Raw genomic sequence first — 15043 nt, forward strand, 5'->3', positions numbered from 1 at the left:
ATTTTGTTGATGGTGTCCTTTTCTGTGCAGAAGCTATTTAGTGTGATGTGTCCTACTTGTTTATTTTTGCTTTTGTTTTCCTTGTCTGGGGAGCCATATCCAGAAAAAATTACAAACACCAGTGTTCAAGAGTTTTCTTCTGGGAGTTTTATGGTTTTAGGTCTTTAACCCATTTAGAGTTTACTTTTGTGTGTGGTGTGATAGTGGTCTAGTTTCATTCTTTTGCATGTAGCTGTCCAGTTTTCCCATCACCATTTATTGAATAGACTGTACTTTCTCTATTGTATATTCTTGTCTCCTTTGTCATAAAATAGTTGACCAAATGGGCATGGGTTTATTTCTGGGTGCTCTAATCTATAGAACAATTATTATGTATCATGTAACATATCAAATATGGTCAGTGTTAGAGCAAGAGAGCCCCATGTGTTCTCTACTCTTGTTAATACTTTTAGTTGGTGTTTAGGACACTCAGACCTGAAGTAGAATCAGTTATTCAAACCTTAGCAGTGCTCTCACTAAAAGCAGAGTTGATTTCACCAGTTCTGAGGACCCAGCAACTAAACCACAATGACTGCTGATGAGAAAATTGTAAGCAACACAGATCAGTTTACAATGGGAATTTCTCACCAGTGGTCGATAACACAATATAGACACACTCACTGTAAAATCACCTCTAAGTTGGGAAGGATCTGTCAACAGTAAAAAATATGAACACGTTTATGTCAAAAGCAGAATACTTTTGTAAAACTGACTTGCTTTATGGAGGACTCACTGAGAACCTTGCTGATAGTATGGAAAAATATTTATTCTCTTGCTCACCTCCTAAATGCCCAAATGTAAAACAATTTGAGATTTCACGTTTGCCCAAGGACATATGATAAAACTGAGACAAACTGGGCTCTTAAAATTTTGTCTTACAAAATAGTACATCATAATATTTGTATTTGACTTTACCCCAAGATACCACCTGTTCTTTTACAGGAAATATAAACTCAGTTTGGCATAATAGTGATGAACTCTAATTAAATAAACATTTCTTTTTCCCACAGCTGGGGTGAAGAAGGCCTACCAAAAGTTGCAAATGAAGTACCTATGTCCCAGAGGTGTTGATAAAATGGATTTTAATGTAAGAATCATATGAATAATTCAATGCTGTGGGTCCTGTAGTGGTGGGATTATTTTGCACTACACAAGAAACATGGAGTGTGCTTTACCTTAGATGTAGGCAGCCTAGTGGGCTGGAACCAGATGTAGGCCATTGGATTTGCTCTCAGGCTGTATCAGGTCAAATGGAGAGAGATGAAGAGGTCATGCTTCTTCGTTTTGATAAATCACACACATACATTTCCTTGGAGTGTAACAGTGACGTTGCCACCATTGTTTTGTTTTAAAACTTAGGAAATACTCAACCTGGTTGTAATAAAAGATGATAACTTAATGAATAATAGGGTCACCCATCTAGAAGAGAGTCTGCATAACTGTTCTTACATGAACAGTAGAGAATTATGGCCTTTGTTGTGCACAGGGATGCAATTCCCACAGGTCATCATTCCTGCATGGAGGTTTCTTTTCTTACAGGTGTTAGCTTGGACTGGTCTCAGGGGTCCGTCAGCTGCCTACTACATGTATAAGTATGAGCCTGACATGCATAGAAAATACCAGGTCCTTTCTCAAGATGCAGGTTGAAATAGATTCCCATTTGGCAGTGTGACATTTGCTCCAAGACAGCTTCTAAGTTGCCAGAAACATAAGGTTTTTCATTTGTTTCAAGCTGGACAGTTCCACTCACATCACAAGGCTCTTGAGACACTGAAGGAGAGCTTTGAAAAGGGATGGGTGTTATTGTTTTTGGAACTGGGACTGGAGATTGGCTTTTGATTGTTTTTTGCATGACACAAAAGATAATCCCAAAATACTAGCCAGTGACATAAAAAAAGATTACATTTCCCATATCTTCAAAAATAATGCTCTCTTGGGTCTCCATTCATGTGATAGTTAGCAGTGAACTCTTCTTAGAGTGACCCCCACCCTGAAATATTGCTGGGAGGCTCCCGAGGGATGTCCAGTATGTGATCACAAACCAGTTTGTTAGCTGAGCACCTAGCTATGTCTGCTTTGTCGTTCCTGTTAGTCAGGTTCCCACATAGCTGATCTTTTGCCCAAGACATAATTATATAGGCTTCACTGCTTATAGTCAGAATTATAGTATCCAAGTCAAGAATCAAGTCTACAGATCTTAAAACATTCATTCTTGAGTTGTGGATTAGTCAGGAGAGCTACACTACGCTGCAGTAACAAATTAACAAGTGTTTGTCTTTTACTCAGCAGTCAGTGCTCGATGGTTGTCTGTGGCCCCTTTCCTCTGAATGCGGATGATGCTATCTGAAACAGGCAGCCTCAGAAGCTACCACAGAAGGACAGCAGAGCTTCATGGCCAGGCTTGATGTCTGCATCAGGTCTGCCCACATTCCTTTCTGCAGAACTCAGTCACGTGGCTCCACCCCAACTGCAGGGGAGGCTGTGGAAATGCCGTCTTCCTGTGTGTCCTGAAGAGTAAAAGGAAACATTAGGTAAATATGTAACACAGAGTCCACCACACAGAAGCAGTGCATGTCTGAGTTCTGGGCAGAAGTCTGGAAGACGCAGCCTTCCCTGTCCTCCCCCACCAGGACTCTGGCCATAGTATGACCCTACCTGAATCAGAAACAGATCAGCTTGAGCTCAGAGTCCCACTATTATTTCACTTAATTGTGGCTCTTATATCTTGAACTATCTAAGTTCAAACCGATTCGGGTGGTCCTGCTTAGAACAGGATACCATGCTCTTCTCCTAATAGTCTTTCATTCTGTTCCTACAATTCGTATTTCTAAATCTTATTCCTTACTTAGTTATAAAGCCCAAGTTACTGGCCATGCATCTGTGCAAACACAGAGGAGGAAAGGGTAGTGGGAGGTCACTCACACTAACACCATTGGGGTTCTGCCTTTGTCAGCAAAAGGGCTTTGAACCATGGGTTCTACCTGACTTTCAGCCTCTTCAGAAGACTGTGGGATTGGTGATGGAAAGATGGAACCACTGTAATTTGGAAAGCTCAACCTCCTAAAATTGCCTTCAGCCCCAAGGGACCCAGCACTTGAACAACAGTGGCTTAAAATGGTAAGGGTTCATCTTTTTTTTACCTCCCTCACTCCTTCCATTATTTTTATTTTTATTTTTTACAGTCTGAAGGTAGGTATTTGCTGGTTCCACTCTTTAATGATCCTTAATATCCAGCAATTCTGGGGTTTTCTTGTTCTTTTGCTCATCTTTGTCAACCATGGTTGCAGAAGCAGAGTTGAAAAGGTAAGTAAAATGCAAAACAATGCTAGTGTCCTCATCATTTTTTTCTTTGAAAAACTATTTTTTATTAAGGTATCATTGATATACAATCTTATGAAGGTTTCACATGAGCAACATTGTGGTTACTACATTCACCCATATTATCAAGTCCCCCCAAGTACCCCATTGCAGTTACTGTCCATCAGTGTAGTAAGATGCTACAGAGTCTTCTTACTACTTGTCTTCTTTGTGCCATACTGCTTTCCCCGTGACCCCCCAATATTATGTGTGCTAATCAAAATACCCTGTAATCCCCTTCTCCTTCCCTCCCCACCCCCTTTTCCTTTGGTAACTGCTAGTCCTTTCTTGGAGTCTGTGATCTGCTGCTGTTTTGTTTCTTCAGTTCAGTTTTCCTTTGTTCTTATACTCTACATATGAATGAAATCATTTGGTATTTGTCTTTCCCCACCTGGCTTATTTCACTAAGCATAATACCCTCTAGCTCCATCCATGTTTTTGCAAATGGTAGAATTTGTTTTCTTCTTATGGCTGAATAAGATTCCATTGTGTATATGTACCACACATTCTTTATCCATTCATCTATTGACAGATATTTAGGTTGCTTACCTATCTTGGCTATTGTAAATAGTGCTGCAATAAACATAAAAATAAAAAACAAAAAAATAAAAAAAAAATATGTCTTTTGAATCTGAGATCTTGTTTTCTTAGGGAAAATTCCTAGTGGTGGAATTTCCAGGTCAAATGGTATTTCTATTTTTACTTTTTTTGAGGAACCTCCATATTGCTTTTCACAATGGTTGAACTAATTTACATTCTCACCAGCAGTGTAGCAGGGTTCCCGTTTCTCCACATTCTTGTCAGCATTTGTTGTTCCTTGTCTTTTTGATGTTGGTCATCCTAACTGGTGTGAGATGGTATCTCATTGTGGTTTTAATTTGTATTTCTCTCATGATTAGTGATGTGGAGCATCTTTTCATGTGCCTGTTAGCCATTTGAATTTCTTCTTCGAAGAAGTGTCTGTTCAGATTCTCCGCCCATTTTTTAATTGGGTTATTTGCTTTTTGGGTGTTGAGGCATGTGAATTCTTTATATATTTTGAATGTTAACCCCGTGTCAGATATGTTGTTTACGAATATATTCTCCCATTGGTAGGATGTCTTTTTGTTCTACTGATGATGTCCTTTGCTCTACAAAAGTTTTTTAGTTTGATGTAGTCCCATGTGTTCATTTTTGCTTTTGTTTCCCTTGCCTGAGGAGATGTATTCAGGAAAAAGTTGCTCATGTTTATATTCAAGAGATTTTTGCCTAAGAATTTTATGGTTTCATGACTTACATTCAGGTCTTTTATCCATTTCAAGTTTACTTTTCAGTATGGACTTAGACAGTAATCCAGTTTCATTCTCTTACACATAGTTGTCCAGTTTTGCTAATAGCAGTTGAAGAAGCTGTCATTCCCCACTGTATATCTATGGTTCCTTTATTGTAGCAATATACATGTGGGTTTATATCTGGGCTCTCTAATCTCAGTGTCTCTGAGTATTACACATATCCCTGCTTTCCAACCTCTCTAATCTCCAGAGCACCATGTAATGTGGGTTCGTGCTCCTGGAGCAGATGTCCAGGGTTGGGTATTTGGCAGTCCTGGGCTTCTACTCCCTCCCTGCTCCGTTTCTCTTCCTCCTGCTGGTGAGTGGGGGTGGGGGAGGGCTTGGGTCCTGCCGGATTGCAGCTTTGCTACTTTACCCTTTTCTGTGATGTGTTCTCTTTTCCACAGATGTAAGCCATCTGTTGCAGTCTACTTCCTGGTCACTCTTTAAGGATTAATTGTATTTGCTGTATTTCATGTTACATGTGGTTTTGGGATATTTCTGCCTTACTTCTCATGCCACCATCTTTATCCCCCACCTGTAGTCCTCTGGAAAAAATAACTTTTTAATACAAACATTAGTTCTGTTAATAGTTAATGAGTTTTTTATTGCAGTACATTAAAAAATGCACAAATCTTACTGTACACAGCTCAATGAATTTTGACATGTGTATACAGTGTTACCATTATCTATATAAAAATATCAGATACTCTCATTAATTTTTTCCACTTCACCCATTTCCCCATTCCTCTTCCCTATGACAACCACCAGTCTGCTCTGTGTGTGAGAGTCTGTTTCTGGTTTTTTTTTTTAGAAGCCACATGTAAGTGAAAGCAAAAGGTATTTGTCTTTCTCTGTCCCACTTCAGTATAATACATTCTAGGTCCGTCCATGTTGTCTCAAGTGGCAAGGTTTCATTCTTTTCTATGGCTGAGTTCCATCATACATGTGTACCACATCTTCTTTATCCATTACTCTATCCATGGACATTTACGGTGCTTCCATATTTTGGCTCTTGCAAATAATGTTGTGATGAACATAGGAGTGCTTATATCTTTTCAGATTAGTGATTTTGTTTTGTTTGGGTAAATTTCCAGAAGTGGAATTGCTGGGTTGTATGGTTTTTCTAATTTTAGCTTTTTGAAAAACCTCCATACTTTCTCCACAGTGGGTGCACCAATCTGCAATTCCACCAGGAGTGTACAGGGAATATCTTTTCTCCATATCCTCACCAACAGTTGTTGTTTCCTGTGTTTTTGATGTTAGCCATTCTGAGTGGTGTGAGGTGGTTTCTCATTGTGGTTTTGATTTGCATTTTCCTCATTAGTAATGTGGAGCATCTTTTCATGTGTTCATTGGCTATTTGCATGTCTTGTTTGGAAAAATATATTTTCAAGTCCTTGCTCATTTTTTAATTGGATAAATTGTGTTTTTTTGTGTTGAGTTGTATGAGTTCTTTATATATTTTGGATATTAGCCCCTTGTCAGATATATCATTTGGAAATATATTCTCTCATACAACTTTTTGTTTTGTTGATGGTTTCCTTTGATGTACAGAAGCTGTTTAATTTGAACACTTGTTCATTTTTGCTTTTGTTCCCCTTGTCTTGGGAGACATCCAGAAAAAATTACAAATGCCAGTGTTCTAGAGTTTACTGCCTGTCTTATATTTATGTCTTTAATCCATTTTGAATTAATTATTTGTGTGGTGTAAGACAGTAATCCAGTTTCATTCTTTCACATGTAGCTGTCCAAGTTTCCCAACAGCATTTTTGAAGAGAACTATCTTTTCCACATTGTGTATTCTTGTCTTCTTTGCCATATATTGATAGACCATTAGGCATGGATTTATTTCTGGACTCTCTTCTGTTCCATTGATTGATGCGTCTGTTTCTGTGCTCGTGCTGCACTGTTTTGATTACTGTAGCTTTGTTGGATAGTTTGTAGTCAGGTTGCCTAACACCCCCAGCTTTATTCTTCCTCAAGATTGCTTTGGATATTTGGGGTCTTTTGTGGTTCCATACATTTTTTAGGATTATTTGCTCTATTTCAGTGAAAAATGCTATGGTATTTTGATATGGATTGCACGAGATCTGTAGATTTCTTTGGACAATATGGACATTTAACAATATTAATATCTATCCATAAGCATGGAATATCTTTCCATTTGTCTCTTAAGTTTCTTTCATCAACCTCTTGTAGTTTTTAAAGTACATGTCTTTGGCTAGATGTATTCCTACATATTTATTCTTCTTGATGCAGTTGCACATGGAATCGATTTCTTCATTTCTCTGTTGTTTGTATATAAAAACAACAGATTGATATGATAATACATATTGATATTGTATCCTGTGATTTTACTGAATTACTTGTTCTCATCATTTTTCGGTTTTGAGGTCTTTAGGGTTTTCTCTACATAACATGCCATATACAAATAGTGACAGTTACTTCTTCCTTACCAATTCAGATAGCTCTTATTTCTTTTACTTTTCTGATTGCTTTGACTAGGATGACCAGTACTGTGCTGAATAAAAGTGGTGAGAGTAGGCATGCTTGTCTTATTCCTGACCTTAAAGAAAAAGCTTCAGCTTTTTGCCATTGACTAGGATATTAGCTGTGTGTTTGTCCTATATTGCTTTATTATATTTAGATATGTTCCCTCTATACCCATGTTGTTGAGGGTTTTTATCATGAATGGATATTGAATATTGTGAAATGCTTTTTTTAGCATCTTTTGAGATGGTCATGTGGTTTATTATCCTTCCATCTCTGAAATAAATCCCAACTGGTTGTGGTGAATGATCCTTTTAGCATATTTTAAAATTTGGTTTGGTAATATTTTGTGGAAGATTTTTGCATCTATGTTCATCAGGGATACTGGTGTGTCATTTTGTTTCTTTGTAGTAGCTTGGTTTTAGTATCAAGGTGATATTGGCCTTGTAGAATAAATTTGAAAGCTTTCCTACTCTTCAGTATTTTGGAACAATTTGAGAAGGATAGGTACTAACTCTTCTTTAAATGTTTGGTAGAATTCTCCTTTGAAGCCATCTGGTCCTATACCTTGTGGGGAGGTTTTTGTTACTGATTTAATTTCATTACTAGTAATTGGTCTTCCAGATTTTCTACTTCCTCCTCATTGAGCCATGGGAGATAGAATGTTTCTAGGAATTTATCCATTTCTTCAGTTGTCAAATTTGTTGGTATATATTTTTTCATAGTAGTCTTATACTCATATGTACTTCTATGGTGTCTGTAACTTCTATTTCATTTCTGAATTTGAATCCTCTTTTTTCTTGATGAGTTTAGTAAATGGTTTATCAGTTTTATTTGTATTTTCAAAGAGCCAACTCTCAATTGATCTTTTTGTTTTTTAGTCTCTATTTCATTTATTTTCACTCTGATATTTTTTCCTTTTTTCTGTTAATATTGGACTTTGTTCTTTTAGGTATAGGGTTAGATTGTTTATTTGGGGTATGTCTTGTTTCTTGAAGTAGGCCTTCATCATCACTATAAACTTACCTCTAAGAATAGCTTTTGCTGTATTGTAAAGATTTTGAATTTCTATTTTCATTATTCTCCAAATAGTCTTTTGATTTCTTTGATTTCTTCATTTGACCCATTGATTGTTTAGTAGCATGCTGTTCAGCCTCCAAGCATTTGTTTTTTCCAAGTTTTTTTCTTTTAATTGATTTCCAGTTTCATACTGTTGGGGTCAAGAAAGATGCCTGGCATTATTTCAGTGTTCTTAAATTTATTGAGACTTACTTTGTGGTCTATCATGTGAGCTCTCCTGGAGAATGTTCCATGTACACTTGAAAAGAATGTGTATTCTGTTTTGGGATGTTATGTTCTGCATATATTATTAAGTCCATTTGGTCTAATGTGTCCTTCCAAGCCATTGTTCTATATTGATTTTTTTTGTCTGAATGATCTATCTGTCAATATAAGTGGGGTGTAAAGTCCGCGTCTGCTATTGTATTACTGACAATTTCTTCCTTTCTGTTAATATTTGTTTTACATATTTAGGTGCTCCTCTGTTGAGTGCATAGATATTTATAATTGTTTTATCTTCTTGCTGGATTATACCCTTAGTCATTATATAATGTCATTGTTTGTGGCTTGTTAGAGTGTTTTAAATCTATTTTGTTTGATATAAGTACTGCTTCCAGCCTCTTTTTTTAAGTTCTTATTTGCATGGAATATCTTTTTCTATCCCTTCAGTTTCAGTCTGTATGTGTCTAGGTCTTATAGGTGGCAAATTGGTATCTGTTCAGTGCCCCTATGTCTTTTGATTGGAGCATTTAGTCCATTTTACATTTGAGGTAATAATTGATAGGTATGTATTTATTGCCATTTTGTAAAATGTTTTCTGGTTGTTCTTCTCTGATCCTTTCTTATCTTGCTATCTTCCCTCATGCATGGTGACTTTTAGTGCTGTGGTTGGATTCCCTTCTCTTTGTGTATCTATCACTGGTTTTGGTTTGAGGTTACCATGGGATTTATATGTGATGTCTTACATATATAGCAGTAAGTTAAGTTGATGTGGTCTTCTAAGTTGATGGTCACAAGTTTGAATGCATTCTAACAACATTACATTTCTTACTCTTTCCATGTTTCATTTGCTGTCTTTTACAGTTTTTTATTTAGTAATTCCCTTAACTAATTTTAGAAACAATTGAGTTTCCTATTCTGTCTTTTAACCTTTGCACCAGCTTTTAAGTGACTGGTCTACTACCTTTGCTATGTTTGCTTTTATCAGTGAATTTCTTTTTTGTTTCCATAATTTTCTTCTAGTTATGGCTTCTTCTCTTAACAAGAAATGGTATAGGGAGTTCTTTAAGACTGATTTAGTGGTGCTTGACTTGTGTTTATCTGGAAAGCTCTTCATCTCCCCATCCATTCTGAATGATAAACTTGCTTTCTTGTTGGTTATAGGTTTTCCCTTCCAGCACTTTGAATATTTCATGCCACTCCCTCTGGCCTGTAGAGTTTCTGCTAAAAAAAATAGGCTGATAGCCTTACCAGGTTTTCCTTGTACATAACTCCTTGCATGTCTCCTGCTGCTTCTAAGATTTTCTTTGTCTTTGGCCTTTGACATTTTAATTATGATATGTCTTGGTGTGGATCTCCTTGAGTTCATCTAGTTTGGGGCGCTCTGTGCTTCCTGGACCTGGATGTCTGTTTCCTTCCCTAGGTTAAGGAAGTTTTTGGCTATTATTTCTTCAAATAAGCTTTCTATGCCTATCTCTTCTTCTGAGACCCCTGTAATGTGAGTGTTAGGATGTCTAATATTGTTCTAAAGGTCCTTTAACCTACTCTCATTTCTTTTCATTCTTTTTTCTTTCTGCTTTTCAGTTTTTGAGTGCTTTCCCCTACTCTCTCTTGCAAATTACTGATCCATTCTTCTGCATCCTCTAGTGTATTTTTCAGTTTATTGTATTCCTTATCTTTGAGTGGTTCCTTCTGATACTGTCTGAGTTCATCCACTCTTCTCTCAAGTCTGATTAGCATCTTTATCACTACTACTTTTTATCAGATGGATTGCTTAACTCCCATTTCATTTAGTTCTTTGCTGTGGTTTTGCCATGTTCTTTGATTTCAAACATATTCCTGTGTCTCCTTATTTTGCTTGACTTTCTGTAAGTTAGGAAAAAGGGCTGTCTTTTGTAGGAATGCCCCTTAGGTACACTATGTGTGCCTGGCACTTTTGGCTGGCTAGCTGGAGGCCAGGTGGGTGTGGGTTGGAGTGTCCTGGGGCTGGGGCTTCCAGGGCATAGGCTGGGGGTCTTCTAGTTTGGCACTCATTGGGGTTACAGTATTGGTGGGGTGATAAGGCAGTGGGCGAGGCATGGGGTCTGGTGATCTGTCTGGGCACCAGTGAATCCACATGGGCACTGCACTGGTGCTACCTTGGTGGGACTGCTGATTTCTGTCAAGTGTGTTTGGGCACAGGCAGGGTCCAAGAGACACCTTGGTTAAGTCTGGAGCTAGTGTGTGCACCCTTACCCTACTCTGGGCCATACTATGAATACATGGGGAGAATGTAAACAATAGCACTCCTGTTCCTAGAGTGAATTCTAGCAGTTCCCCCACCTGTTGCTGGGTTCTTCCATTCTGAAAATCAGTTTCCTTCATGTAGTGTGCCTGTCTTTTAAACTCCTAATAACAGCTTTTCCTCCTGTGCCCCAGGGCAGGCAGATCTGCACTATGGGCCCTCAGTGACATCCCTCCATACTGCAGAGCCACACTGGGAGTGAGGCTCCCTCTGTTACTGTGTCTCTGTCTCTCCTGCCTTATTTTTATGTGATATTTTTGTGCAGAAGGTGCTCTACTCAGGCCTCAGTTCTCAGCATGGATTGCTCTGGTATAGGTGTGGGTATAAATTTTATGTGTACATGGGATGAAGTGAGTTCATGCTCTTTCTACACTACCATCTTGGAACCCCTCTTGGAATAGGTATTAGCTTGCTGTTTTAAAGTAAAACACTGAAAATTGTTTCAGAGTTTAACTTCCAAAATAGTAAATATTTAATTCTCATAAGCATTGAGCACCCCACAAAAATCTTTAGCTTATTAGTAGAAAAGAAAGCCTGAAACCAAAAAATTTTTAAAAAGCTAGTTTAGAACATAAGACTGTCTATTTTTCTGTTTATCATTTGGCTATTGTTTATTGTATTTTTAGCTGTGATAATTTTATGATTTTTGTGGTGTCAAGTCCCTATATATCTCCTCTATATCTACCATTTTCATGTTTATATATCAAGTCATGATTTCCCACTCTTTTCATTTGATGAATTCCAGTATATACTCAGCATTTTAAGAAACCACTGATTATTTCCACTAGTCTTTGGGTATTTCTATGCTAGAACCAGACAGACGGCTCCCATTACCATAGCTTTAAGATATTATTTTGACACCTGTTTTCAAAACTGCTCATTTTCCTTTCCCACAATTTTATTGATTATTCTCATCCACTTAATTTTCCAGATAAAATTTAAAGTATCTATTGTTACAAAAAGTATACAGTAATATGATGATAGTAATTGTATTGAAATTATACATATCTTTAGGAAGAATTGACTTCTTTATATTTCTGAGTCCTCAACTTCTATGGAATATATATTTCTTATAGGCCCCACACTTTTGTGCTAGGTATGGGTATTTTACTGTGTTCTCACATTCTCCCTTATTGTAATGCCGCTAGCCTATCTCTGTTGGTGTTCTGACCTCCATATCTGACATCAAGTCCATACTTGATGTCAACCATGTTGTTGTTATTCATTTTTCTAACAGAGATTTTTTTTCAAAATACTTCCAAAGGAACTACTATGCCATGTGTCCCAAGGTCTCTCTACTTTAAGGACTTGTTTTTTTCCAGTTTTCCAACAGACTCAGATCTTTTTTGAGGCTGTTCTTTTCACTCTTAAGTTTAGGTTGGATTGCTCCACAAGGACTTGAACAGCTGTACTATGGATAACCCGAAATAAATATACATACTATGTTCCCAGAGTGAAGGGGAAGTGAATAGAACAAAACTTTTAAAGAATTAAAAAAATTATTTTCTTACTTGTCAAGCATCATGCAAAATTGACCCATACAGTTGGAATGATCTGGCCATTTGGAAAATAGATACCTCAGTAAAAACTTTAGATGTTATTTGAGCTCTGTATAAGATACTATGAAATACTTGCTTGTGGAACAAAAAAAGCAGCATGTATTTTTAAAGGTCTTCTTTTCAGCATGGTAATGTTCACACCGAGCAACATGAGGTCTTTCACTCAATTGTCTATTTAACTCAGTTAATATCTAATGTTAAAAATAATACAACAGGCCAAAAATGGAGTCACTTATGCTAAGCCCCATGCCACTAAACTGGAAGTTAACTATAGTTTGGGACCTCCCAGAAATGGGATGGTCAAGCAGGAATTGCCTGGTAGACCCCTGCCTTCCCCTAAAGGAAAGTAACCTGCAATAGCCAGTCCATTTTCTTGCCTACTGTAATTTCTTTGTGCCCATGCTCCTATGCTTATACAAATCTTTCATTTTGTACAGCTGTCAGATTAGATGCTGCCTGATTCATAACTGTTGAATAATACCAATAATATCTTTAAAATTTACTCAGTTGAAATTTGTTTTTTAACACTGGTGGCTGTAATGAGATTGAGGGAGACTTCTGATGGCTTTTGGCACAAGAAACAAAGGCATTGGTACCTGCTAACCCTTGGAGTCCTCTGTCTTTTTGCCATTTCTGAGGGACACAGGTAAGTTCCTTTCAGATCCAGGCTCCACTGTTTGTGTTCAGCTCCCCGTGTAATTGGCTTTCCAGTCCACATCTTACTTTAGCAGATCAGCTTGGGCTGACAAATGGTTTCAGCCAGAACCTGAGTCCCTAGCCTGTGATTAGTCTGCAGTCTGTATTTGTTGGATTCTGCTGATTCAATCTGTAGTTCACTTTGGGAACAGTTGGTAGTATGTGCCTAAGGCCTTCTCTTGGCTTGTCCATAGTTCCACTTCTTCAGTTACTATTGGTTTCTGCCAATGTATGCAGGAGGTAAAGGAATAATAGGCCTATTATTAGTGGGAATGAGGGTGCCATTAGGGTGCTTGCCACCTAAATCTCAGACACCTGTGTTATAGGATAAGTTGGTCACTGAACAGGTTAGATGGACACCAGACCACCTGCCAACCTCAAGAAAATTTCCATGCAATGAAGAACATTGTAAAATACCACACAATCATCTACCCAGTGGCAAATCCTTCTTAAGCATTAATTTGACTCAAAAACGCCCTAAGGCTTAAAGAAATGGGATCTTCAAGTTTCAGATAACTGAGTGCATCCCCTTATGGCACAACTGCTTATTTTATATCTAAACCAGAAGCTGCTACACTCTACAAAAATGGCAAAATCTTACTAAGACAACTAGAAATGCAATGGCCATTATAGGGGGCATTCCAGTTTAGACAGAAGTGTTCATTTAAGAAGTGCACTGGAAAGCAGGGGCTCCCAAATCAAGGAATAGAATGGAACACCCATCTTAACTGATATGCAGAAGCCTCCAAAAGACTTTAAGGTTCTAAAATATCTTTGAAAGATCAATGAAAAATTAAAAGTCACAAGAGATATTAAAACTAAGGATCAGACTGATGAGACTCCTGCTGCTCCTCTATTGGGGTTCCCTTCCACTCTGAAGAGACTATAAGACTACAGACAAAAGCTGCTTTTGGCCTCATAGACATTTCCATAAGCTAACTCTCAAAAGAGAGCCCCTGCATGTGGGCCCTAGCAGGGTTGGGGGATTCTCTGGGACTGTATCTCCCTTAGCAGCCAATGGAAAGCTAAAAATTAATAGAAAAGCTTGCTAAATTTTGATGTCTGCCTGGCTGACACTCTCTACCTTAAATCCCACCAGAAATCCCACTAGATCTGGAGCCTGCAGATGGGATCCTGGTAAAGCTGGCAGACGCCAGCAGAGGGTGAGCACTCTTCTGGGGTCAGCTCTCCCGCATCTCCACAGTGCCTGGGTGAGAGGAAGGTAAAGTGCCATGGTGTCCCTTCCTTTCCAAATCCCCACCTACTGGTTATTAATCCTTTCTCTCCTAGGGACAGTTATTGCTCCATGTTTTTCTTGTTTTGTGTCCTGAGAACTTAGGTTGGGGACGCCAAAAATGTGGCTTGCCTTCCATTTGCAGCTAGGATCCTACCTCCTGTTGATGACTCTCAGGACAATTGTTAAATTTTTCTTTCTTTTGGATATATTTGGGGGTGGAGAATCTTTTCTCTCTCTTTGGGGTCATTCCATACTGCTAGGAATATTTACTGTTGGTCCAAAGATGTTTGAAGGATTTTTTTTTTTTAAGTAGGTCCATCGTCAGAAGCTTGCCAGATTGCAAATTGACAGTCAGAACTTGACAAGAACCATTTTTTAGGTCTTCTCCCATCAGGGAAAATTAAACTGTATAGCCAGAGAGAAAGGAAAACCTTCCAAAGATTGACAGTTCTAAGTCTAGAACATAGGAAGCTTTTAATTCCCACCTTAGAGATCTCCTTGATTAAATAAGATGCAAATGGGTAGACCTTGATATAATTTAGGTTGGAACCCAATTTTCCAAGGATTAAGTCTTTACAAGAACAGAAATGCAGTGCAAGAACTAATTAAAAGCCCACCTGTCTCTCTCAAAAGGCTTGTAGATATTGTAAAAGATCTGGACTTACAAACATCCTTCCTGGTGAAAGTTTCACTCTTTCTTTGGCTTTTGAGGTTTCAAATTCTACCCAGTCTTCTCTGGGGATCAAGGTAATTCTTATAAGGAAAGAAAGGTTATTTGAAAGCTAGGCCT

The 15043-nt window shown here is 38.0% G+C and overlaps 1 long non-coding RNA gene across 2 annotated transcripts in view; it reads right to left on the bottom strand.

Moving 5' to 3' along the window:
- Positions 1 to 2432: 2432 nt before the first annotated feature.
- The window catches only part of LOC140848322 (uncharacterized), a 92304-nt gene continuing 79693 nt past the window's right edge, over positions 2433 to 15043 (bottom strand). For both annotated transcript variants that reach the window (XR_012128983.1, XR_012128982.1), the window contains exon 4: positions 2433 to 2546. This is a non-coding gene — a long non-coding RNA (uncharacterized lncRNA). The remainder of the gene's footprint in view (positions 2547 to 15043) is intronic.

Source organism: Manis javanica, chromosome 3 (genome assembly GCF_040802235.1).
Source record: "Manis javanica isolate MJ-LG chromosome 3, MJ_LKY, whole genome shotgun sequence".
Lineage (NCBI taxonomy): Eukaryota > Metazoa > Chordata > Mammalia > Pholidota > Manidae > Manis > Manis javanica.